This window comes from Chelonia mydas, chromosome 6 (assembly GCF_015237465.2).
Source record: "Chelonia mydas isolate rCheMyd1 chromosome 6, rCheMyd1.pri.v2, whole genome shotgun sequence".
Lineage (NCBI taxonomy): Eukaryota > Metazoa > Chordata > Testudines > Cheloniidae > Chelonia > Chelonia mydas.
The window spans coordinates 43,566,077-43,591,890 of NC_051246.2; the positions used below are offsets into that span (position 1 = coordinate 43,566,077).

At 39.4% G+C, this 25,814-nt stretch overlaps 1 protein-coding gene across 13 annotated transcripts in view; it reads left to right on the top strand.

Moving 5' to 3' along the window:
• The window catches only part of IMMP1L (inner mitochondrial membrane peptidase subunit 1), a 71,518-nt gene that overhangs the window by 4,159 nt on the left and 41,545 nt on the right, over positions 1–25,814 (top strand). For 2 of the 13 annotated variants that reach the window (XM_037899911.2, XM_043549342.1), the window contains exons 2-4: positions 7,578–7,681; positions 7,821–7,854; positions 19,984–20,025. The gene's annotated coding sequence lies outside the window, so the exon portion shown is untranslated. Of the gene's footprint in view, positions 1–1,040; positions 1,064–3,499; positions 7,311–7,577; positions 7,682–7,820; positions 7,855–19,983; positions 20,026–20,161; positions 20,243–20,270; positions 20,383–25,814 lie in introns of those variants that run through there. The other 11 variants (XM_037899915.2, XM_037899914.2, XM_037899916.2 and 8 more) reach the window with 11 other exon arrangements.

Consider the following 25,814-nt stretch of genomic DNA (forward strand, 5'->3'; position numbering starts at 1 on the left):
AATTTTGGAGCCCAGACTCTGCAAGCATTTTGGGGTTGTGGGCCCTTTCCTGAAATGTGCAGAGTACCTAACATGAAATACTAAGCTCTCTCAACATCCACTGAAGTCATTCAGAATGAGGGTTCTCAGCACTTTGCTTTGTTGGGCTCTGTGTGCTTTGGCCCTACTGATGTCAACATGCCAGATACTATCACACTTGGTGGTGTGATGATGAGAGAGCAAAATGGTAGTGATGACCTTTTTTTGGGTATGTCTACATTGGCAGAGTTACATTGCTGGCAGTTACAGCGCCGCTCAGAGAGCGCTGAAGGGAAACTGACCACAGTGGAACACCACTTTTGGGCTCGGGAAACAAGCACTGAGTGGTGTGATCACATCGTCATGCACATCTGCAATGACGAGCAGTTGCTGCAGAACTTTCGGCTGAGGAAAGCCACATTCATGGGACTGTGTGACGAGCTCTCCCCAGCCCTGTGGCGCAAGGACATGAGAATGAGAGCTGCGCTGTTGTTGGAGAAGCATGTGGCAGCAGCCTATTCCAGACTGCAACCAATCGGTTGCTAACCAGTTCAGAGTGGGAAAGTTGACCGTTGGACTCGTGTTGATGGAAGTGTGCAGGGCCATTAATTGCATCCTGCTCTGAAAGACCATGACTCTGGGCAATGTGCGTGACACTGTGGATGGCTTTGCACAAATGGGCTTCCCTATCTGCGGAGAGGCGATAGATGGCACACATATTCCAATTCTGGCACCAGACCACCTAGCCACGAGTATATTAATTGGAAGGGGTATTTCTCTATGGTTTTCCAGGCGCTTGTGGATCACCATGGGCATTTCACGGACATTAATGCAGGCTGCTCCGATGCACGCATCTTTCAGAACACTGGCCTGTTCAGGAAGCTGCAAGCAGGGACTTTCTTCCCAAACCAGAAGATCACCATAGGGGAAGTCAAAATGCCCACTGTGATCCTGGGAGACCCTGCCTACCCCTTAATGCTGTGGCTTATGAAGCCATACACGGAGCACCTTGACAGCAGCAAGGAGCGGTTCAACAACAGGCTGAGTAAGTGCAGAATGACTGTTGAGTGTGCTTTTGGCCGTTTAAAGGCCCGCTGGCGCTGCCTATTTGGGAGGCTGGACCTGGTTGATGACAATAGTGCTATGCTTATAGCCGCATGCTGTATGCTCCATAATATTTGTTATGGGAAAGGTGAAAGCTTCACTCAGGGCTGGACCGCTGCGGCTTAGTGCCTGGAGGCTGAATTTGAACAGCCAGAGCTATTAGAGGGGTGCAGTGCTGGGCCTTAAGGATCAGGGATGCCTTGAGGCAGCAATTTGAAGCCGAAATCCACTAATATTTGTTGCTATGCTTGGGAGTCCAGTGCTTGTAATGCTAGGAGGTAACTGTGATTGGTGCAGACGATGCACTGTGAAGGTTTAAGAAAATTGCATGTTGCTTTGCAGGGCTCTGTTTGCTTTCAATTAATGAAATAAAGATTGCTTTCAAACCAAAACAATTATTTTATTAAAAAACAACCACCGAAGGAGAGAGACAAACAAAAAAACACATCAGCACTGTGGGGGATAGGAAGGGAGGGTCCCAAATGGAGGTGGGGTCCCAGGACGGTTAAAGATTTGTGTATGTCCAGTATCATATGCAACCTTGTCCTTTGAAGTACAGTGCAGCGGGTACTGTACTTCAGCAGGGCTAAACTGCAGAGGGATGGGTGTTGAGTGCAGTGGCTACTAGGAGTCCGCAGGGCTGGACTGCAATGGGGCAGAAGCGGAATGCAGCAGGTACAGACTGGAGCCAGGAGGTTGATAAGAGTGGTGGTGTCTGGGGGGCGCATGAGAAAGAGTTTTGTGACAGCGGCTGCAAGAGAGGGCAGGCACGGAGCTGCTCGGTTTGTAGTGTTAGTAGCGCCCGGAGCGTGTCCGGTTGGCGCGCCGTAACTTTTAAGAGCTGCTCCGTGGCTTCGTTCTGGTGTGCCGCGTTCTCCTTTCGGTCCCTTTCCTGGCTGTCCCACCACTCCTTCAGTTCTTGTTTTTTGGCTGCGGAGTGCATCATGACATCATGCAGAAAGTCCTCTTTAGTTCTTCGTGGCCGCTTTCTAATTCTGTGCAGCCATTCAGCCGGCAATAACAAAGAGGGAGACTGGGCTCCCAAGATCACATCTGTGAAGCCAAAATACAACATTTACAGAAGCAGTATTGTTTGCAACACACCGACCACTGATTCAGTGATTTAAAACACAGCCAGTATTCACATACCTGTCACTAACTGTCTGACCCCAGGCACGCACCCATGAGCCACAAGACCCCCAAAATGGTGAGTAACTGCAGGGGCAGGGGAAATCAGTGTTCCAAGACCGTACTGTACACTGGGCACATGGCTCTTGGGGAGAGCCAGCACTGTAGCTGGGGGCAAGAAACAAAGCAGCTCTGCCAAAGAACCTGCAGCAGCAGATTGCCTAGTATCTCCATGACAGTTTCCTGGAGATCTCTGAGGCAGATTCCCGTGAAGTGAGGGAGTCGATCAACACCCTGTTCGGCTGCTCAGACTAGGCATGTGGTGGTACACGCATCATACAGACACAAGCCTGCTTTCTGCAACTTCCTGCCCCCCAACAACTTGCTTCAGCGATTCCCAAAATCAAAGCCACTTATCAGGGGCCTCCTCTCCTGTTTGCACTTCACCAAGATCCGACAGCTGTGACTGGCTAGCCTCCTCCAGGGTAGAGAAGAGCTCCAGGCTGCATTCATCTCTGACCTCCAAGTCGTCCTCTGCCTCTGGGTCCCTCTCCCCCTGCACATCCTCGATTTCCTCTTCCTGGCTTGGTCCACTCTCGACTGGCATGCGAACCACCGAAGTATCCACCAGGGCCTTCGCAGTGAAGGTGGGGTCGCCACCAAGTATCGCGTCCAGCTCTTTGTAGAATCAGCAGCTTGTGGGCACAGCACTGAAGTGGTGGTTTGCCTCCTGTGCCTTGTGGTAGGCATTCCGCAGCTCCTTCACTTTGACCCTGCACTGCAGTGTGACCCAGTCATGGCCCCTTTCTGTCATGCATCGTGAAATCTGTCCATAGGCATCATAATTCCTATGGCTGGAGTGCAGCTGGGACTGGACAGCTTCCTCTCCTCAAATGCTGATGAGGATCAGCAGCTCAGCATTGCTCCAAGCGCGGGATCGCTTGATGCGTGGAGCAGGCATGGCCACCTGGAAAGATGCGCTTAGACCACTGCATGTGTCACCGAGCAAACAGGAAGGGGACTTTAAAAATTCCCAAGGAATTTAAGGGGCTCACGGTTGGTCACCTGAGGGAGGGCAGTAGTGTTCAAACCGATGACCAGAGAGGCAAGAACAGGCATTGTGGGATACCTCCTGGAGGCCAATCGCAGCTCTGTAATCGACCAGGGTGTCTACACTGGCACCGCAGCGCTGTACCCCCGGCGCAGAAAGCTCTATGCCTCTTGTCGGGGTGTTTTTTTTTTTACAGTGCTGCAGCTGCGCAGTTTCTGCGCACTAAGTGCCTTGGCAGTGTGTACACCTCAGGAGTTACACCGCAGAAAGCTGCTTTACTTCGCAGAAACTTGTCAGTGTAGACAAGGGCTTTGTTTGGAACAGAGTCATATGAAGGTGAATGAGCAATTGTTTTTGAGCAGACACATTCAAGTTGTTTTGATTCTAGACACATCCAAGTATCCAACTATATTTGTTAAAAAGATGACTTAAAAGAGAAAGATGAGGAGGAAATGAGTAGTAAATAGAGAATGGTAGTTAGTCATATTCATCAGAAGTCCAAGTGCAGGTCTTCGTGATAAATAACCACAAACACATTTACAATGCTTGTGCTGTCATTTGAAACTAGGGATAAATATAATTTTACTTGATATAGCACTTTTAAATCAATTTCTTTTCTCTGCTGATTTGTAAACCCTTGCTTGGAATGAATAATGTATTACATTTTATGTTACAATTGAGGGCAAGAAAATTGTGAGTTGTGGACTATCCCATTCCCCTTCCTAGGCGTGCTATGGAGTAGACAGATACAGAGCACGATAAAGGGGTAGTTGCTTGAGAATCAAGCAGGTATTTCACAATGCTTCATTTTACTTTTAAGTAAATGTTTTGGTTTAGTTTGACTTGTTGTCCATTGAAGAGAAAGGGCAATAATTCATATTGTAAATCTCAGCAAGAGACGCTGCTGTGTTTAATTACACTAGTTATCAAAATTATAAACAGCATAAACTACTTCTTCAGCATAAGAACTGGATTTTTAACATTAATACGATATCCCAGCATGTTCTTAAAATGTTACATTTTCAAGAACTATTCTTAAGGCAATAGAGGTAGCTAAAATTTGAAAAACAGACCCAATTTTTTAGAAGAATTTATTTTCAAGTAGCCGTAACTGAAAATATTGACGACACAAAATGACCTTATGAAAACAAATTGTTTTCTAACTGAAAATAACCTTGTTTGAAAGAAACAAAAGCAGTATAATTCACAGTTTCATCCAGTGGTTTTCAACCTGGGGTCTGCTGACTATGTCTAAGATTTCCAAAGTGGTCCCACACCTCCTTTTGAAATTTTTTAGGGGGCCGCAAATGAAAAATGGTTGAAAACCAAGATCTAGGCACAAGAGGTCAACACTAAGGCCCCTTTTGTAGTGGTCATGGAAATCATGTTGCTCTGTCTAACAAGAGCCATATTTAAACATGGTTCATGAGAAATGTGCTAACATGTTTTTCTTGGCCAATGTAGATAGGACCTATGTAAGAAAAGTATTGTTTATAAAGACACAATGACTGTCTTCTGAACTACTGTAGCAGGAGCTTGTGTGTACTCATGAGTCTTCTATTCATTTTCAATGTAGACTGATAAGACCAACTAAATCAAAGCAGATTTTTCTAAGAGACTATTGGGACTATTTACATGTTTACATTGGGACTATTTACATGTTTAAAGTGAAGCATGTCCCTAAGTGTATTGTTCCTAAATGGGGGCCTCAGTGCCTTTGTGAGGAGGCTTTTGGGCCATGTTGTTCTGACAAAGTTTTCTGTGGGGTGATTTGCTTTTATTGTATCTCATGGAGTCTCTCCTAATTCTGGTGTGTCTGTGCTTGTGAAGGCTTTTAATGTTGGCTGTATCACTGATAACTAAGCCTATTATCCCATTAACACTTTCATACAGGCTTAACTTTAAGCATGTGAGTGGGCCCATTGACTTTATTAAAGTCAGTAAGATCACTCATTTGCTTAAAATTAGGCATATGCTTAAGTGCTTTGCTGGATCAAGGTTGGAGTGCTGAGCACTTTGCAAGATCAAATTGGTATAGCAAAGTAAGTGGAAAGGAGCAAAAATGGTATTTATGTTTTAAGTATGTAATGTGATGCAAGTCCATTTATAGGGTGCTTGTCATCACAGAGCACTGTAACAAGTGAGTATCTGATTATAAAATTCTGTTTACAACATCTGCTATAAACTTGTTGTTTTGTATGGGAAGATTCATCTCAAATTATTAAAGGAATAATTGGCTAAACAGTCATGGATTATGGTCGTTATTTTTCCTGATATTTAGGCCAGTGATGATTTATTTTTCAAGAGTAATAATCAATTTTTCAGTCTTCCATTAATTACACCAAAAAATTTGTACATCTTCATAGCTCAACATTCTAAAAGATAAATTCCCAGCAAGTGTGAGAGGTCATTAAGGCTTGTTAAACCTATCTTCAAACAAGACTCACCAAAATCATAATTTTAGCTATTTTTGGCCTGTATATCCCAAATATTTCTCTGGCCCTTGCTACTGCAGTCTCTGAGAACTTTTAACATCTTTATCCTCATGACATTTTTGTGAGGTAGGGAAGTACTATTATCCCTATTTACAGAAGGTGAACTGAGGCACAGGGAGACTAATCAACTTGCCTAAGATCACACAGGATGTCTGTGGCACAGCAGGGAACTGATCCTGGGTGTCCCAGGTTGTAGGCTAACACTCTCACCACTGGGCCATCCTTCCTTATGTATATTATAAATACTTTACTTTGGTGGGGTTATAACAATTTTAACTAAAGAACATATATATAAAATATATTGTAATTTTATAGAAGTAACAGAACAGTTTCCATTGTCTCCAGAGTACTCTAGACTGACCAGATTAATAGCATGGGACATGTATTAAAAATAAATGTATTTTGACACTGACTTCTTCTGAGGGAACTCCTTTGAGCCTGAATAAGGACTGCAGGGATGGGCCTATGCTCAGGAGTATGCTGCTAACATTAAAATGTAGCCAGACATTTTATTTTAAGAAATTGCATTTAAAAGATGGAAGAGTTTCTATTAAAGGCTTTGTGTATAAGTGATACTTACAACATTTTGAAAGTATTTTTTTAAATAACAAGACATATAACTAATGTGATACTAAGAAACCAGTGGCGTAACAATTATAAAACCTATGGTATTTCTCTGTAATTGGAAGAACATTTGTGGTTTATAGTACAGAAGTAATGTCTCATTTGTTGAAAAAGTGACTGTGCATTTGGGCCCTATATTCTCCTACCCAAGGATTAGTAGATTTCTTTTTGCACTTAAACTACATTCTATCTATGCTTGCTCTTTTTGTATTAAAGTTTCATCCACATTACAAGTTTAATCATGTGTTAGCACATTGTTTGCCATGGTTACATACATATGTATTCCGACACTGATTTTTGAGAACATAGCAATTGCCATATTGAATCAGATCAGTTGTCCATCAAGTCTAATATCCTGTCTTTGACAGTTTCTAGCACTAGATATTTCAGAACAAGAGTAAGAAGTCCACAGCAGGGAGTTATGGGATAAAATACCTCCTAAAAGTTTCCTTCTGCTCCCCAATAGTTAGAGGTTGGTTTAAGCCCTGCTATATGAGGCTTTATATCCCTCCTGAAATTAATGATTTTTTTTTTAATATTTACTGTGGAGGTTCTTGTTAGTCATATATATGTTTATACCCTTTTGACTCCTCAGATCTTGGACCCAAAGATACACTGTGATAATGAGTTCCACAGGCTGATTGTGCATTGTGTAAAAAAGTGTTTCCTTTTATCCGTTTTGACTTTGAAACTTTTCATTGAATTTGCCTTTGTTCTTGTGTTATTAATAGATTCCAGGCCAGAAGGAACTATTGTGATCATCTAATCTGACTTCCTGTATAAAACATGCCATAGAACTTCCCTGAAAAAATTCCTAGAGTGTATCTTTTAGGAAAAATCAAGTCTTGATTTAAAAACTGCACACGATGGAGAATCCACCTCGACCTTTGGTAAATTGTTCCAATGGCTAATTACCCTCACTGCTAAAAATTTACGCCTTATTTCCGGTCTCAATTTGTCTAACTTCAACTTCCAGCCATTGGACTGTGTTACACCTTTCTCTGCTAGATTGAAGAGTTCATTATCAAATATTTGTGTCTCATGTAGGTAATCATAGACTGTAATAAAATCACTCCTTAACCTTCTCTTTGTGACGCTAAGCTCCTTAAGTATACTAGTATAAAGCATGTTTTCTAATCCTTTAATCATTCTTATAGCTCTTCTTTGAACCCTCTCCAGTTTATCAATAACGTCTTGAATTGTGGATGACAGAACTGGACACGGTATTCCAGCAGCACTCACACAAGTGCCAACTACAGAGGTAAAATAACCCCTCTACTCCTATTCTAGTTTCCCTTGCTTATGCATGAAAGGACTACATTAGCCCTTTTGGCCACAGCATTGCCTTAGGAGCTCATGTTCACCTGGTTATTGACCATGACTCCCAAATCTTTTTTCAGAGTCACTGCTTCCCAGGATAGAGTCCCCCACTGTGTAAGTATGGCCTATATTCTTTGTTCCTAGATGTTTACATTTACATTTAGTCAGATTAAAATGCATATTGTTTTCTTGTGCTGAGTTTGTTAAGAGATCCAGATCACTCTGAATCAATGACTGGTCCTCTTCCTTATTTACTACTCCCCCAATTTTTGTGTCAAAGTTTGCAGATGATTTTATGTTTTCTTCCAGGTTCTTGACAAAAATGTAAAATAGTGTAGGGCTAAGAACAAATCCCTGCGGGAACCCCATTAGAAAAATACTCATCTGATGATGATTCCTCATTTAGAATTATGTTTTGAGGCCTATCGGTTAGCCAGCTTTTAATCCATTTAATGTGTGCCATATTAATTATATATTGTTCTAGTTTTTTTAATCAAAATGTCGTGTGGTGCCAACTCAAATGCCTTACAGAAGTCAAAGTATATTACATCAACACTATTACCTTTATCAACCAAACATGTAATCTCATTAAAAAAGACATCAAGTTAGTTTGACAGGATTTATTTTCCATAAATCCATATATACTATATTACTCTCCTTTAATTCTTTATTAATTGAGTTCTATATTTGTTGCTCCATTATCTTGGAGATAATGAATCGATGGCAGACTGACAGGACTATAATTCCCCAGTTCATCCTGTTTTCCCTCTTTAAATATTGGCCCAACATTAGCTTTCTTCCAGTCTTCTGGAACTTCCCAAGTGTTCCAAGGCTTAATTAAAGTCTACATTAATGGTCCAGTAAGCTCTTCAGCTGACTCATTTAAAACTCTTGGATACAAGTTGTAAGGATTTGCTAATTTTAAAATGTCTAACTTTACTAGCTGCTGTTTAACATCCTCCCGAGATACCAGTAGAAAGGAAAGACTGTTATCATATGACATGACTACATCATCTGTTTTTTCCCAAATACAGAACAGAAATATTTATTGAACCCTTCTGCCTCATTACTGATAATTTTACCATTTCCATCTACTAATGGACCAATACCATTGTCAGGATTCTTTTTGTTCCTAATATACTTTTAAAAACTCCTTTATGTTCTTAACTCTGTTGGTCATAGATTTCTCATTGTGTCCTTAGCTTCCCTTACCAATTTTCTATATTTCCTAACTTCTGATTTATGTTCATTAATATCAGCTTCCCTTTTCTTATAGCTCCCTTCACTTCCCCTCTAAACCAGGTTGATTTTTTAACCAATGTGGCCTTCTTCCTCGATTTCGTGATTGTGGCTTTTTGGGCTTCTAATAAAGTGTTCTTAAACAATTCACAATTATCAGTCACATTTTTCTGATTAAATTTTCCTTTCAGCTGATTTGGCTCAATTGTTTTCAGCTTTTGAAATTTTCCCTTTTAAAGTACCAAGTGTATCTATTTCTGGTCTGGACTTTATTCTGTTGGCACATTATAAATGTGATTAAGTCACGATCACTTGTACCTAAACTAAATTAATTTTTAGTTCTGTGATCAGTTCCTCTTTATCTGTCAAGACAAGGTCTAATATAGAATTCTCCCATGTTGGATGCAGCATTTTTTGATTTAGTCATCTATTATCTATAATATTTAGAGGTTCCAAGGATATTTTATTACTAGCACCATGAGGCCTTATGCCACCCAAATACAAGTCCCCCATAATCACACAGGTTTTTTTCTGCTTCACATTAGAGGTAGATGCATAAGGAGCAAGGCATTCTGTTCCCTAGTGTGATTTGGTGGTTTGTAGACATAAACTAGTGTGCCATTTTGTGCTTTCTTTGTTAGGACATTGATCCATAGGCATTCAGATCATTTCCTTCTTCATTACCAGTAACTTGGAAACATGCAATGCCATTTTTGACATAATACCACTCCTCCTCCCTTTTTGCCTACTCAGTCCTTCCTGTATAGGGTATAACCATTGATTTTTAACATTCCAGTCATGCAGATCATCCCACTGTATTTCAGTTATAGATCGAATTTATGCTAATAAATGAGCAGTACCCATTCCTCTTGTTTGTTATCTGGGCTCCTAGCATTGGTGTATGGCCAATTAAAGAATTTCTTCTCTTCCTGTCCTTTTGTTCCTTCATTAATTTTGTTCTCAACATCTTTATTTTTGTGCTACATGAGTTTTCAGTCTTCCCTCTTTTTACCCTCCACTTTTATTATGAGATTGAGTGAACAGAAGCTCCTGATCTACGTTTTCAATGCCATTAATATTTTATATACATATAAGGTGAATTGAGTTAAATCAAAACAATTTAAATCACTAATAATCATGATTTAAGTCGGCAAGCAGGAAACCTTGATTTAAATAATCAATTTTAATTTTGTTTTGCATTTGCAATTTTTTAGTTGTTTTCCTAAAGAAAGGATGATTTTTGTTGGTTGTTAACCATTAACATATTGATTTGCAACTAAATGTAGACTTCATATTAAATTTGGTGGTGGAATTTTTGTTTGTTTTGTTTTTTGCTAAACAGGAAAATACACTAATATACATGCATTTATTTAGGTAATTTTATAGCTTAACTCACATTCAGTGTCTTAATTTTTACATTTTTTACCATGTTAGAAAATGGTGAATGGATGTAATTCTTATTTACTAGAGGATTAATTTTTTACTTGTGATTTGTGACAAGCTGTATTTGGATGGAAAACCAGCAATTTAATTGTTTAATTTAAATGTTATGGATACACAAGAAAAAAGTTTTTCAAAACATGAACTGATTGTCTCTGGTCACTATATCCTTCAAGATTTTAGAACTAGTAGATCTCATCCACTCTCCCCTATTTTTTTTCATAGATTGGAAGAAGAAATCAAGCTTTCTTGGTTTTTCAGCTCCCAATTGGTTTCTTAGTGTTGAATAAACTAAAATGAAGAAAATATTCTCTAACTGCAGAAGAGGTTACTTCTGTCAAAAGATGGTCTAGCACTTCAACAGACTCTGATTTCAGGTGCTTCGCCAGTGATCGCCACCAGTTCAGTAGTCTGAATTTTTTTAAAACTTGTCAGCAAACATGTACTGTTTAACGTTTTGTATTTAATTTCTATTATTTTAATAGATTATAAGAAGTTTAGGCCTTAGCATATGTTGTCATAATTTCAAATTGAATTTTAAATAGGCATTTAAAAAAAAACCCAGTATTTACATTTTTTTTAAAAAATTTCAATTGTTATTTATCTACCCTATATACTTGTATCATCATTATTCAGCTTCTCCTTAAGGTAAATAATACCAGTCATTTCAGTCACTCCATAGGACAGTTATTCTATGCCCCTAATAGTTTAGTGAACCCCATCTATTTCTGTTATATTTTTTTTGTGATGAGGTGAGCAGAACTGAACACAGAATTCCAGGTGAGGATCTGCCAGTGATTTATATATTTTCATTATATTTTCTGTATTATTTTCCATCCCACTTTATACATCCTAGTAATTTGTTTTACTTCTTGACTAGTGCTACATACTAAGTCCTAATCTTTTTCTTGAGCTGATATAGTTAATAGAACTCAACTTTAATAGCTCAATTATTACATTTTGAGTTAGTTTGCATTTGTCACTAGTGAATTCATCTGCTATCACATTGCCTATTTGCCTAGTTTGGGAAGGTCATCCTGAAATTCTCACTCTTCTCTGGTCTTGATTAACCTCAGTAACTGTGTCTTCTGAAAATGCTGCCACCTCTCTACTCCATCCTCTTTCCAGGTGATTAATAAAGACATTATTGCTAGTGTGTATAAGACAGTTGAAGGGAACAGAGTTAGACTAATTATAACACTATTTTACATACAAATATAGCTGAGTTGGGGAGGACCCAGTAACAACACTATTCCCCCCTACCCCGACCAGTTAAAAAGTCATTTACACTTTTAATGTGGATGGGACTTAATCATGTTCTTGCAGCTACAAATTTTAACAAGATAACCCGTTCACTGGCAGTTACATTTATAATGTACAAAGGTCTTAACACAGTTATAGAACTTCATATGAAAAAGAGTTCAAATATAGATGCCGCTAGGCATGACAGACAACTTATGCTAGCATGCAGTTATACTTTTTAATATGGACTGGTTATACTTTTAATATGAGCTGTAGCCTCAATTATCTTCAGTTAAATTTTCTTTTAAACATACAAGGTCATGTGACCTCAGCCAACAGGAGAACTCCAGCAGCCAACTTGGATACATACATTAAGCACTTTCTTCAATTTTTAGTTTAAAAATTGTTTAAAAGACTTTTCTAATTTTTTAAATTTTGTGCTCACTCCTCCTCCCCGCACCAGATCTGTGTCCTGCACTGGGTTAGTTAACAGCAGAAGAGCAGAGAAATGTACCTTAAATGCTTTACTAAGTATGCAGAATACTTAAATGTTTCAGATATAGGCCTCTCTGTCTTCAGAGTGGTACATGATCAAAGTCATCTTGCAGATCTGCACTAAGACATATTTTGTTTGGCTCACATGTCGTACGCAATAGCTAGCTGGTCAACAACTTCTCATCCACAATTGCTATGAACACTGAGCACTCTCCCAGCTTCCCGAGCAGGCTAACGCTGTGCCTTAGGAAGATTGCCACTTACTGACCATCTTCTCTCTTCTTTGTCTCTTCTCTCTATTTTATTCCGTTATTGTCCTTTTGTTGTTTTCATTTTTTCTTTTTTTTACTTTTATTCAGTTTTGTTCTCCTCTTGTATGCTAATGGCTTCCACTCCTCTTATGCTCACTGATAGCTTCTTTTCTGCAAACTCTAGACCCTTTTACTCATGTTGTATTCTCCTTGTCCTTCGTGTCTTTCCATGTTAACTGCTCTTCACTGATTGTTAAAAGGCTTATTTGTGTTTCACTTATTAGTAGGATCAGAACAGTAGGAGGTCGGACAGATAGAGGTATGTCCCCCAGTCTCCAAAAAAAGTAGACATCTGCCCTCTACTTGGACCTTTTCTTCATTCAAAGTGATTTTATTTGAGCCAAATTCATCCCTGATGTAAGCCTATTGAAGGCAATGGGATGAACTTGGCTCTTTTACAGTAGCTTTTACATGCATTGAGTCATTTCATTATATGATACGTTTCTTGGAAAAAATGAGTTTGATAAACAGATAATTGATTAAATTATGCAGTAGTGGCTCTTTGAACACAATTGTTTATTCCTTTTAGGTTTTATGGGTGCATATTAATTTTTGACAAAAGGATAGTTGGCAAAAATTAAACAAAAAGTAAGCAAGATTTGATACTCATAGTGAGGCCTCCTGGTTAGAGTTGAACATTAGCAAACATATTCAGGGTTATCCAGCACATATTACAGTTTTTTGCTCAGTAAATATCTGGCAATTTACAGTACAGTAACTCCTCGCTTAACATTGTAGTTATGTTCCTGAAAAATGCGACTTTAAGCGAAATGGTGTTAAGCGAATCCAATTTCCCCTTAAGAATTAATGTAAACGGGGGGGTTAGGTGCCAGGGAAATTTTTTTCACCAGACAAAAAAATCTATATACACACACACACACACACACACACACTATATATATAAGTTTTAAACAGTTTAATACTGTACACAGCAATGATGATGATGAAGCTTGGTTGAGGTGGTGAAGTTAGAAGGTGGAAGAGGGTGGGATATTTCCCTTCCTGCTAAATGATGAACTAGCATTCGGCTGAGCCCTCAAGGGTTAACACATTGTTTGTTAACACTCTACAAGGCAGCACGAAGAGAGGGAGGTGAGACACCATGGCAGACAGAGACACACACCGTGTGTGTGTGTGTGTGTGTGTGTGTGTGTGTGTGTGTGTGTGAGAGAGAGAGGTGCATTGCCCCTTTAAGTATGCTGACCCCATTCTAAGTACATTGCCTTTAAAAAAAATCAGGAAGTTGAAACATCAGCTGCATCCAGCAAGCGCTCTCTGTCCTGAGCCCTGTCCTGTCCCCACCCTGCTTTATATGGAAAAGGGGTAAGGGGAGGGCAGGAGTAGGGGGACACCCTGACATTACGCCGTCTTCTTCCCCTCTCCCCTGCACAGGAAGCAGGAGGCTCCCTGGAGCAGCTACAAGGCAGAGGGCAGGAGCAGCACCTGGCAGTGGGGGGAGGGACAGCTGAACAGTGGGGCATTTGGTAGCCTGCTGGGCAGCTGTTGCACAGGGAACTTAGGGGAACAGGGAGCTGATAGGGGGCTGCCGGTCCACCCTGGTTCCAAGCCCCCACCAGCTAGCTGCAACGGGCTGCTCTTCTTGCAAGCACTGGACAAAGCAGGTGGCTGCCAAACAACATTATAAGGGAGCATTGCACAACTTTAAACGAGCATGTTTCCTAATTGATCAGCAATGTAACAACAAAACAATGTTAACCGGGATAACTTTAAGTGAGGAGTTACTTGTATTTGTTTTTTTAAACTCTGATGAGTGAATGTATTGTTTGCAAAAGGTACAAGATTTGGTAGGTTTGAAGACTGACTTTGTTAAGTCACCAAAAAGTATTCTAGACGCAGCATAAATTGTAAGAAGAAGTTAGTTCCACATGCCCATTCAATCCTTAGTCTCTTCACTGAAACTGGCAAAAAGGTTACTTATGCAGGACTTACTGGTCTGTTTTTGGAACCTACTATTGCCTCAGTTTCTCCTTCTGCAATGCATCAAATAGACCACCATCAAATCTGGTATTTTCACAGTACTACTCTGCATAAGCACCAACTCCTTCGGTGCTCCAGCCCCGGAGCACCCATTGGAAAAAAACAGCGGGTTCTCAGCACCCACCGGCAGTCCCATTGATCAGCTCTTCCCACTCCTGCCCACCGGCGGCCCCTCCGATCAGTGCCTCCCCCTCTCTCCCAGCACCTCCCGCCTGCTGTGGATTAGCTGTTTACAGGTGTGCAGGGGGTGTTGGGGGAAAGGGAGAGAAATGAGGGTGGGGAGTGGTGGAGGTAGAGCATGGGTGGGAAGTAGTGGGGTGCGGTGGGGCCTTGGGGAAGTGGTGGAGTAGGGGTGGGACCTGGGCGGAGTGGGGATCGAGCACCCCTGGGGAAAGTGGAATGTCGAAGCATATGCTACTCCGCCTTTGGTTGTAGTTCATTACCATAGAACAACACTCAAAATCTTCCAGCCTTCTTCATCAGGGGTAATTAGTACTTTCAGTTTATAAAAAGCTATAGCATCCAGGCTCACAAGGTGGGATCCATGAAAAGACATAGGTGTTCCAATGCTGAGAGTCACAGCATCTGTCTTTTAGGCAGCTAGAAAATCACAGGAACAATGCTCAGTCCACAAGCCAAGTTAGGCTCCTAGGCTACCCGTACAATGAATGCGGGGAGAGAGGTGCCTGACAATGCAATCCACAAGAGCCAAGCATGTTAGTTGGGAAACCATCTATGCTGGCTAGTGGGAGATGCCAATAATGGGTGTTTACTAAGCCCCACCCTTCTCTTGGACATAGGTGCCTAAGTCCAGACTGCAGGGAGGTGCCTGTCTGCTTAGCGATTCACAAACAGGAACTCGCTGCCTGGAGTCAGGTGGTTTAGGCATGTAAAGCATTTCTTGCAGGAATGAGTTATATGCTTGCCTCACTGCACACAAAATAGCTGGAGGAGGAGCCCACTCTATAATGTTTAGCCCAGTGGTTAGAGCAGGGGTGGGCAAACTATGGCCCGTGGGCCAGATACGGCCCTTCAAGGCTTTGGATCCGTCCCGCGGGATTGCCACCCCTGTGATGCCGCAGGCCCCACTCTGCTCCAGGAAGTGGTGCCCGCCACGTCCCTGCGGCCCCTGGGGGAGGAGAGGCAGAGGGCTCTGCGCGTTGTTCTTGCCTGTGGGTACCTCCCCCGAAGCTCCCATTGGCCGGGAATGGAGAACCGCAGCCAATGGGAGCTTCGGGGGAGGTACCCACAGGCAAAAGTAGCATGCGGAGCCCTCTGCCTCTCCTCCCCTAGGGTCCGCAGGGACGTGGTGCCAGCCGCTTCGTGGAGCAGTGCGGGGCCGGGGCCAGGGCCAGGGCAGGCAGGGAGCACCCGGCGCACGCCACTGCCACCCAGGAGCCACTTCAGGTAAGGGGCGCCTGTCCTGAGCTCCCTGTTGCACCCTAACCTCCTGCCCTGAACCCCCTGCTGTACCCCACACCCCTCCTGCACCCCAACCCCCTTCCCTGAGCCCCCTGCCACATCCTGTACCCCTCCTGCAACCCAACTCTCTGCCCTGAGCCCCCCTGCCACACCCCGCATTCTTCCTGCACCCAAACCCCCTGCCCTGAGCCCCCTCCTGCACCCTGCACCCCTCCCTGCACCACTGCCCTGAGACCCCTCCTGCACTCTGAGCCTCAACCCCCTTCCCTGAGCCCCCTTGTACACCCTGCACCCCTCCTGTGCCCCAGCCCCTTGCCTTGAGCTCCTTCCTGCACACCGCACCCCCTCCCACACCCCACACTCCCTCCTGCACCCCAACCCCCTGACCCAGCCCTACATTCATAGCCCTGCAAGCAATTTCCACACCCGAATATGGCCCTCAGGCCAAAAAGTTTGCCAACCCCTGGGTTAGAGCACTCACCTGGGATGTGGGAGACCCAAGTTTAATTCTCCCTCTCTAGTAGAAGGGATTTGAACGGTGGATGCCCTAAGCACAGGACTAGAGTCATCCTCACACTCTCTCTGGCCCAATGACTGTTTATCCACTGTGGAACAGTCATTGGGCCAGAGGGAGAGAGAGAGAATGACTCTCTAGCCTGATGATTAGGACACACACCTTGGAGGTAGGACACCTCAGATCCAGTTATCTTGCTCCAATCACTCTGTGTGTGTGTGGTTGGCTGTTCTGAGGGTTGGGTTTTTTTAGGGATTCTATTCTTGTATTATTATTATTTTTGACATTCCAATATAGTTTGCCTTTTAACCTGTGTAATGCACATACAGCTTTGGATAGGCAGCTAAATATCTAAAGTAAAAATTAAAAAGTCACTGAACAGCGATCAGAGGCTAATGATGTTTGGCTATTACCAACCTGAGCCAGATCTGAACTACAGATGGATTATTTTAAATATCTAATTTCTGAGCATTAGTAAGGATTCACTTCATTCTGTGGTCTTCATATGGCATGAAAGCATAAGCAGTGATCCAAATGTGAATAAAATACTGCAGTGCATTTTGTTCTAAATCTGTATGTCCAGTTTATTTTCAGTAATATTTCTCTCTGCTTGGTGTATGTGCGGGATAGATAATTAGAAAACTGCATTGTCATCAATGGCATTCCTGTTCATAATCTTCTTATTGGTGTCTGCCATTATATTCAAAAGCTTCTTCCCTCATCAGTTCTGGAATGTGATGGCATTAGACTGTACTGATTAAAGTTTTATAGTCACCAAATCAGATTAGCTGTTGTGTCACCTGACTAGGTAGAACTAGTAGTCATGTGATGCAGTTCCCTGATGTATTCATGCTGTGAGCTGAAACAAGGTAGTTTGCTTCTTAAGATGTTCCTAAGTATCTAACAGCATGGGTCAGGGATTATGATTGCAAAGAAGATGGCTTCATTTTCCTGATCTTTATACTAGCCAGAATGGGATGGGTTTGAAAGTCTAGTATCTTCAGGCCAGCAGCCAACAACTAGAAATACTATTTAATCCTGCAAGTTCAGATACTGAAAGACTTGGGTTTGTCTTAATATGTAAAAATAATAATAATAAATAAGAAGCTGACAAACCATTCAATTGAAAAATGCTTGGCTTTGTGTTTCTGTAAGAGATACCAATATGGTTTTCTTTGGAAAGCATTTGGATGCTCACTGTATGCTTCTCTGTGGGGATACTTGACAGCAGTAATAATTTGGATCTATGCTGAATTTAAACAGCTTTTTAAAATTTAAAATGAATACATACATTGTGGGACATCATGTTTTATGCTATGTATTACTGTAGCTTAAGCATGCTGTGTATCATATATTATAAAGAATAATTGTTGGCTGAATAAATGCAGAACCTGAAAACAGTGATTACTAAAATGATCATTGTAATTTCTGTACAAATATTAAATATGCAATATATTTGTGACTTGCATTCAAGTGGTAGATCCATAAAAATGTACAGTATAGTACTTGATGCATGAGGAATACTTAAGGTCATAATGAAATATAAGCTGAGCAGCACTGAGATACCATAGTGATAAGCACCTTAGAACTTGGAAAAGTAATTGAAAGAAAATATCTTCAGTATATTTATTATAAAAAGAGATGAGATGTATAAATCTTAATTTTGTAAAGTTAATATTTATAGTCTCAACATATGACCACAAATGAGAAGGGTTTGGAAAAAAAAGGAAAATGTTTGTGATGATACCTGGGCCTGATCCTGCAATGTGCTCCATGCAGGGGTCTTCCCAGATGGAGCTTACTGAAGAATTAGGATCTAGAAATTAGAAAGGGCTTAATTTTCTCAAGTGCTGAGTATTTACAACTCCATTTGCAGTTAATGAGGAGCCGGGGCACATAAAAATTGATTATTTAAAAATAGAAAAATTAGATTTTTTTAAATTAAATACATTTCTCATTTTTAAAATAAACATATTTGAAATGGACAACCTGTGTTGCGGCCTTAACTTCTTATCTATTAAAATAATTTAAACACAAAAATATTGTTAAGTAGACCATAGGTGCTGCCAAGTTTTAAAGAAAGTCACTGAACTGGTAGAAATCACTATCTAAGCACGTGGAACCAGAGTTTGTTGAAGTACTAAACCAGATTTTGACAGCAATAATCTCTTCTGCAGTTACAGACAGAATACTTTATTCACTTCAGTTTATTCAACTAGTTCAGTTCAATGACTACGCTAAGAAACCAACTGGGAGTTGAAAAAACAGGAAAACTTACTTTTCTTCTTCCCATCTATGATGAAAACTAGGTAGGAGAGAGGATGAAATCTACTAGTTCCAAAATGTTGAAGGACATAGTGACCAGAAGTAATCAGTTTAAGATACTTTGTTTAACAAATGAGTTAGCTTGAAATGCAAAACATGTTTTAATAAACTTTTTTATAAACTTTTTTTATGTTTCTAGCATATTTAAGCTTGTTTTATTTAACAAAACAGTGTGCATTTTAATTAAATTTCAGTCCAAATAAAGCTTGTCACAAATCACAATTAAAACAATAAATAAACTGGTAAATAAGACATGCATCATTTTCTAAAACAATAAAAATGTCAAAGTTAAGATAAATGCTGTAAATGCTACATAATTGCTTAAATGTGCATAGATACAGTGCATCCTAGTGAGCAAAAAGCACCAAATTTAATGCACAGGCTATATTTAGTTGCAAATCAACACATTTTAACGGTTACCAACCAGTGAAAATCATCCTTTCTTTAGTAAAATAACTAAAATGTACAAACGCAAAACAAGATTAAAATTGATTATTTAAAGCAAGGTTTCCTGTTTCTGATTTAAATCATGGTTATAACTGGTGATTTAATTTGCTGGTGACTTTAATCATCCTGCGAGGAGCTCTGAGTGTTCAGCACTTTTAAAAAGCAGGTCCATAATTTCTGATATATAAAACACATATTAATATGGAATATAAATGAACCTTACAAAATTTTACTTGCCCAGAATGACTAAAATATAGTCAGTTATTTCATCATCATCGTAATCATCATGGAAAGGGAGTAAATTTTGTGCATGAGCTGGTGAATTTTTGTGAATGTTTTGCAAAGGTGATAATAGCTCCTCTTAATTAATTAGCCGCTTACAGTTGGTATGGGTACTTCTACCTTTTCATGTTCTCTGTATGTATATCTTCTTACTATATGTTCCGTTCTTTGCATCCGATGAAGTGGGCTGTGTCCCACGAAAGCTTATGCTCAAATAAATTTGTTAGTCTCTAAGGTGCCACAAGGACTCCTTTTCTTTTTATTAATATATCTGAAAACATTACAATTCAGTACCAAAAATGTCCATGGACTAAATGCTAATTTCTGGTGCGGATGGCTTCATGTGTGTATGTGAACATTTGGGGATGTTTTAAGATATGCAGATAATATATTAATAATAATTAATATCTGTATATACATATAAATTTGTTTTAATGGCTGTGATTAGTATATCTAGTTCACTTTGCAATGAATTCCACTGATGTAAAACAAAATACACATTACATTTATTTTGGGATTTTATTTTAGACTGTCGGAATCATCAGATATCTTTCATATAAATGTGTACAGGTAAGAACAATCTAGTTGCTGTTGTATCTTCCCAGGTATTTTCTGCTATTGGGCATGTTAGGAATTGACAAAGTTAAGGTTTCGAAGAAATTGGACCCTAAGTGTTGTGTTTTGCTTTTTGCTTTTTGCTTTTCAGGTTGTTACAGACTGAGTCTGTACTGATCATCGGTTTTTCCATTAAAAATCAGCCATCACAGCAAGTGCTGGAGTATGGACGGTACTAATAGAGCTCTTCAGCACTACAGCCTGCATTTCATTGGAAAGTGTGTTTTTGTTGGTCATCTCCAGGCCAGAGTGAGACCTGGATGCTGCCAAATACTTAGGCTGGAGATTTGAGGGCTGCCCAGATCCTCACAAGTAATAGATTGCTTATGATGTGATCACTTTCAAAACTTTTTTCAGGTTCCTGCTTCTCACTGTTTGTTGAATTATTATTTTTTTTACAGAGATTCACTGTGGAGAGCTGCCCATCTATTTTTACATTATACAGAAACAAACAGTAATGCTTCATATGGTATAGCTCTACAGTAATTTCTGGATTAAAAAAAAAATCTGGGTAACAAAAATCAATTGTAGAAGCAATCCACGGACACTTTAGTGAGTATAGTACTGTGACTGACAGTAGGCCTTCTGAGTCCAGATTAAAGTTAAATGTAATTTTTTTGGGGGGAAGGACTGAAGTATTTTTCTCTTAGCAATTTGCCATCTGCTGAAGTTTCTCTTCTGCCAGACTGAAATTTTCCTAAATAGGGATCTGATCCTGCACCCATTGAAGCCAATGATGAATCTCCCACTTACTTCAGTAGTGCAGGATCCTATTGTTCATATACTAGGTGAGGGAGTCTGCCTTTCTGTTACCCAGTAGAATTGGTGCACTGTCTGTAAAATAAACATTTTAGTTTCTAATATTTAATGTTTTTATAATCAACTCCTATTAGATGTGGAATATGGAATCTGTATTGCCAGTGTCACAAATTGTTGTTTCTCAGCAGATTAATTTTCAACATCAGGGTCTAACATGACAGTTTTAAATTGAGCAACATAAAATATATTAGCTAAGATTCAGGAAGTCCTCAGGTTGGAGTGGACTGGGTCAACTATAGTAGTTAAGTGGAAATAGCTCAGAAGTAGATAATAAAATTTAGTTAGTCCAAATATTATTTATTTCTCCCAGCACAATGAATTTTGACCCTGTCATACTGGGGACTGTGAGAAATTTTTTTTCCCTTTATATAGTAATATGTACATTTCTTCTAGAGAGACAAGTAGTGATGCCCTAATAAAATGTTGATTCAGACTGGAGAAGCTGAACAGTAGGGTAAACATGACTGCAAATCTCGGATTGGGAAGGCAAAGGTGTTGGTATGAAGTCAGACTGTCCATGGACTTGGGACAGAGTTGTTTGAGAACTATGTCTCATTGTATGGAGATACGTTTGGTTTATGCACATGTGCAAGTAGTGACAAATACAAGGAAAGTTGTGGACCTAGAATATTCCATCAGATGTTTAAAATACGGATTCCCATAGCTGTAGGTGGCTAGACACATTATTTTTCTTTATCACAAGAAATTTAAAAATCTTATTGTGTGTGGTACAAAATCATGCAGCAAGTGCTAATCCCAACCAAGTTGGACTGAGGTAGGCTAGCAGCATAAAATCAAAATAGGTAAATATTTGCAGGATGTTATCTACCATCTGAACAAATTATTTGGCACTTTGAGATGCCATCACCTTGGTAAGCCAGTAGCATTCATTCTCCATCTGCATATTCAAATAGCTAAAAGAATAGGCTACCACCAGGCTTCATGATGGCCTGACGTTTTTAAATGGCTACTAGTCAAAAATGCAATTTTCCATCAAAAACAGTTTCTGTGGAGATTTTTGAGAAATCTGAGTAACGGGTGTGGTAGTGAAAATGGAGGCATATGCCAACATCATTTCATGCATTGATGTGATCTCTTGGGCAGTTCCAGCAATAGTTCTTGCAAATGGCACTGCTAGTCCTCTGCTAGCCGCTACAGCTGAGTATTATGCCTGTTTATGTGGTTTAACTAATGTCCATACACATTTTGTGGTACAAGTCACACTTGAGACACACATACTATTTCTATAGGGCTTCTGATTTTTGGCTTTAACTGATAAAAACTGATATAACAGCCCTGATACAAAACATTAAATCCGTGTTTATCTAACTGTAATAGCATGGTGGCAGAGTAATTTAGGATTGTCTATTAATCTTTGTATGTCAGTGTATAGATGAAAAGTGATTTATAAAAATCATTGTTCCTATATATGTTAAGTTACAAACCATATTGAGATTCTTACATACAAATATATACTTATAACCAAAGGATTATCCTTATAAGAACTAATATTTCTAAAAGGCTTGGGAAAACAATGTATTTAAAGAGTTTTATCTGAAAAGTGATAATTGCTCTGTGCCTTCTTCCATGCTGGCCCCTCTGCACTGAATGCATGGTCTGAGCACGTGCACAACATCCCTACCTTCTCCACATTCAAATCCCTTATGAAGATTTGAAGAAAAGTTCAGGCCTTGCAGATCTGCTCAGGAATGCCACTCCATGAATTGAGATGGCATGTAAGAAAAGACAGCAAGTACAGATTTCTTTGATTAAATTTTTTTAATATAGTAATTCTTGTAAGCTTTATTGTTGGTTATAAGTCTGTATTTGTATAAGGAGCTTGGTGAGATATATACTATAGCAATTCTTGGCTCTTGTCTATCACTTTTCATCTTCAAGGTGCTTTAAAACATAAATAAGCACAACAAGCTTGTGACATAAGTAAATATTATTTCATTTTTAAAGATGGGTTTACTAAAACAGGTTCCAATGTAGCAGCTTGCCTCAAGCTCACAGAAGTAGCCATGTCAGAGCTGGGAGAATTCAGGAGTTCCTGTATACTGATCACTAGATTGTTACCTCTCTTTTCAGATGGGACAGATGGTGTGATTGGAAAAACTTGCTTAACTTGTATACTGGGAACCACAAAATTTCATCAAAGGTCCTTCATTTGTTTTTTATCTGTTTGCCTTTTTGTTGTGGTGAGGCACTTCTTTCCAGCACTGGAGGAAGCAAATTCTCATTCACAATTTTCTGACTTTTGTCTAAAACTTTGGAAACACTTCATTCTGAGATCATCATATTTTCCCTACTTACATTCCCTCTTTGAAAGGGAGATTATGATTATAAAGACTGTTTTCTGGTGAAGAGGAGACAGGCAATGACTTGCCCTCAGACAGATTTTTGTATTGTTATGAAAATCGTTAGGCAGAAGTGCTTGAGCAACCAGCTTCCATCATCCCTCCTTGATGAACTGAGACTCCAGTAGACTTAGATGTGAGAGGCAGCTTCTGGACTTGACATTTTTATGCTGTTACCAGACCACTGGGCCTATGCTGCAAACTAGATTTTTAACATTTTGGGCATAAAAGACATTACATTCAGAAATAATGAATCCTTACAAGGGGATTGTAAACCCTCTGGCATGTACAGAGTTTGTTTTTTAGAGTTGTTTTTTTCTAAATGGCTTTTTTTTTTTTCCAGGCAAAGTTACTAAATTAAATGATTTAACCTTTTTTCAAGCTCCAACAGCCATACATGTGATATGTTTTCATTTGGTTTTTACAAATTCAAGGGGTAAATAGGTTTAAAGTAAAGTTCAGAATATCCTAAGTTCAAGAGGCCTGAGGGAGCGAATGCCTACTCAATTTCTACTAGACAACCTCTGTTTAGTTGTATAATATATACTTGATAGTTTGGTCTGTTAAAAAAAATTCTCCTGTAGTATTTCAGCTTTTCCTTTATGGTCCCATCCTAGATTTTTGTGAAGTCTCCATGTTAAATACGACGTGCAGAGCCCTATCGATGTACAGTACCTCTCAATTTGTAATTAGGTCAGTGGTGTGGTGGCTGGTGAACTGGGAATGTGCATGTGGGATCTTTGGATGGGCAGAAATCTTATGCAGCCAACCACTGCTCTTCCTCCTCCCTAAAAAAGATTTTAAAAGTATAATTTATTGTGAACATAAAATATAGCAAGCTAAATAGTCCACTTTGGAGCAATCCATGTATGTAAACTCAGAAGAGACAAGATAATCACTGACACATTTCTGTACTTGGTACAAGGCTGGTTGTATCCTACTGTGAATATGGCACTGAATAGTGTTAGTACTATTCTGTACATAAAATAATTGATTTACAAAAATTGCAGTCAAGGATGAATATAAGATTAAAGGTATAAATGTTTTGCAGTAATAGGATGTCTAATATTGCATGTATTAACAACTATTTGACATAACTTGAATTTTGGAATTTGAGTAATTTCCTACACTAAAATACAAGCACATATCTTGCAAGCTGCTAAGGGCTCTCCTTTTCCATTGAAATGTATAAGAGTTGCAGGTGCTCAACATCTTGCAGAGCAGGACCCTTCTAATCATTTGCTAAATTTGAGAAAGATGCCTGTACTTCATTTGATTCACTAAGTAGTCACTATTATTGTGTCAGCTGCATTTTTTACTTGAAAAACATCAAATTAAATAATAGTTTATGCTGGCTTTTATTTTAGTTCATGCATTTAAAAACTGAAACTCAGATAAAAAGAGAGTTTCAAAATAAATTCAGTATATTATTTATGAGTGGAGCAACACATTAGCATTGAGTTCACAATAGATCATATCGCTTTTATTCCATCTTACAAGCTTAGCAGCACAAACAGAATAATCAACATATTATTTGGCTGTCATCTGCTGAACAGAAACCAGAGATCACAAGGAGGTTTTCCCTAGCTACAGTGATGGCCTTTTTGTTCCAAGTCCCCATCTGGGAGGGCCATGGTGTGTTATCATATGGAACGCGGGGTTTTCTGTAATCTGCTTAGCTGCACTGCAGTTTGAATCTTCATTCCATGTTTGTGTAATTTATAATTTTAATGAGACCATGGCTCTTGTGGGCTTTGAAATATATTAAAAGCTCTTTTGTGCATATGCTTTTGTTCTTGCTTAATAGGCTCAGTGTATTTAAAACTGATGAATTTTTATTCATAGATTTGGATGTCTGGGGATTAACTTAGACTGAATATCATTGCACTCATCTATTGATGTTTGGAAAGTACTTTTTTTTAATACTTGTATCCATAAGTATAGAAGAACTCACAGAATTTGTGTTGATCTAAAAAAAACCAGAAATAACACTATTATGAAATTTTGCAGCCACGTGATAAAATATTGTTTTTAATTCTCTCTTATTATATAAACACAGAGCAGTTAAGTGTGGCATGGTTTGAGCAATTATTGTAAAAGTTGCATTATGAAGAATTCATTGTATAATCAGAATCCATGAACATATGTCTGGTTTTATGTATTGAAAGCTTAATAGCAAGCTTTGGGAAAGCTGTTAAAGTTTATGTAGGAAAGTAGCAGTATTACATGCTTTATTTGCATCCATCGTGTTATTTAGGTTACTTTTTGAGGATAAAGTGCAAAATGTAAATATTTTGATCACAGTGGGGCTAGAATTTCACCCTTCATTTTTACCTGTTTTAGCATTTTGCTTTTTATAGCAAGAATATACATTTTTGCTTTATTAAAGGAAACTGTTGTTAACTGAGAAGAACACAGGTAAAGAACATTAAAGAGTCATTCATTAAGTCCCTGTTGCTATACCCCAGTATTTCATTTTGAGATTCCTGTATTTTCAGGAAATGCTGAGGTCAGTCTTGTCTATCTTTGATTTGATTTTAAAACTGTTTTTCATAGCCGCTCCCC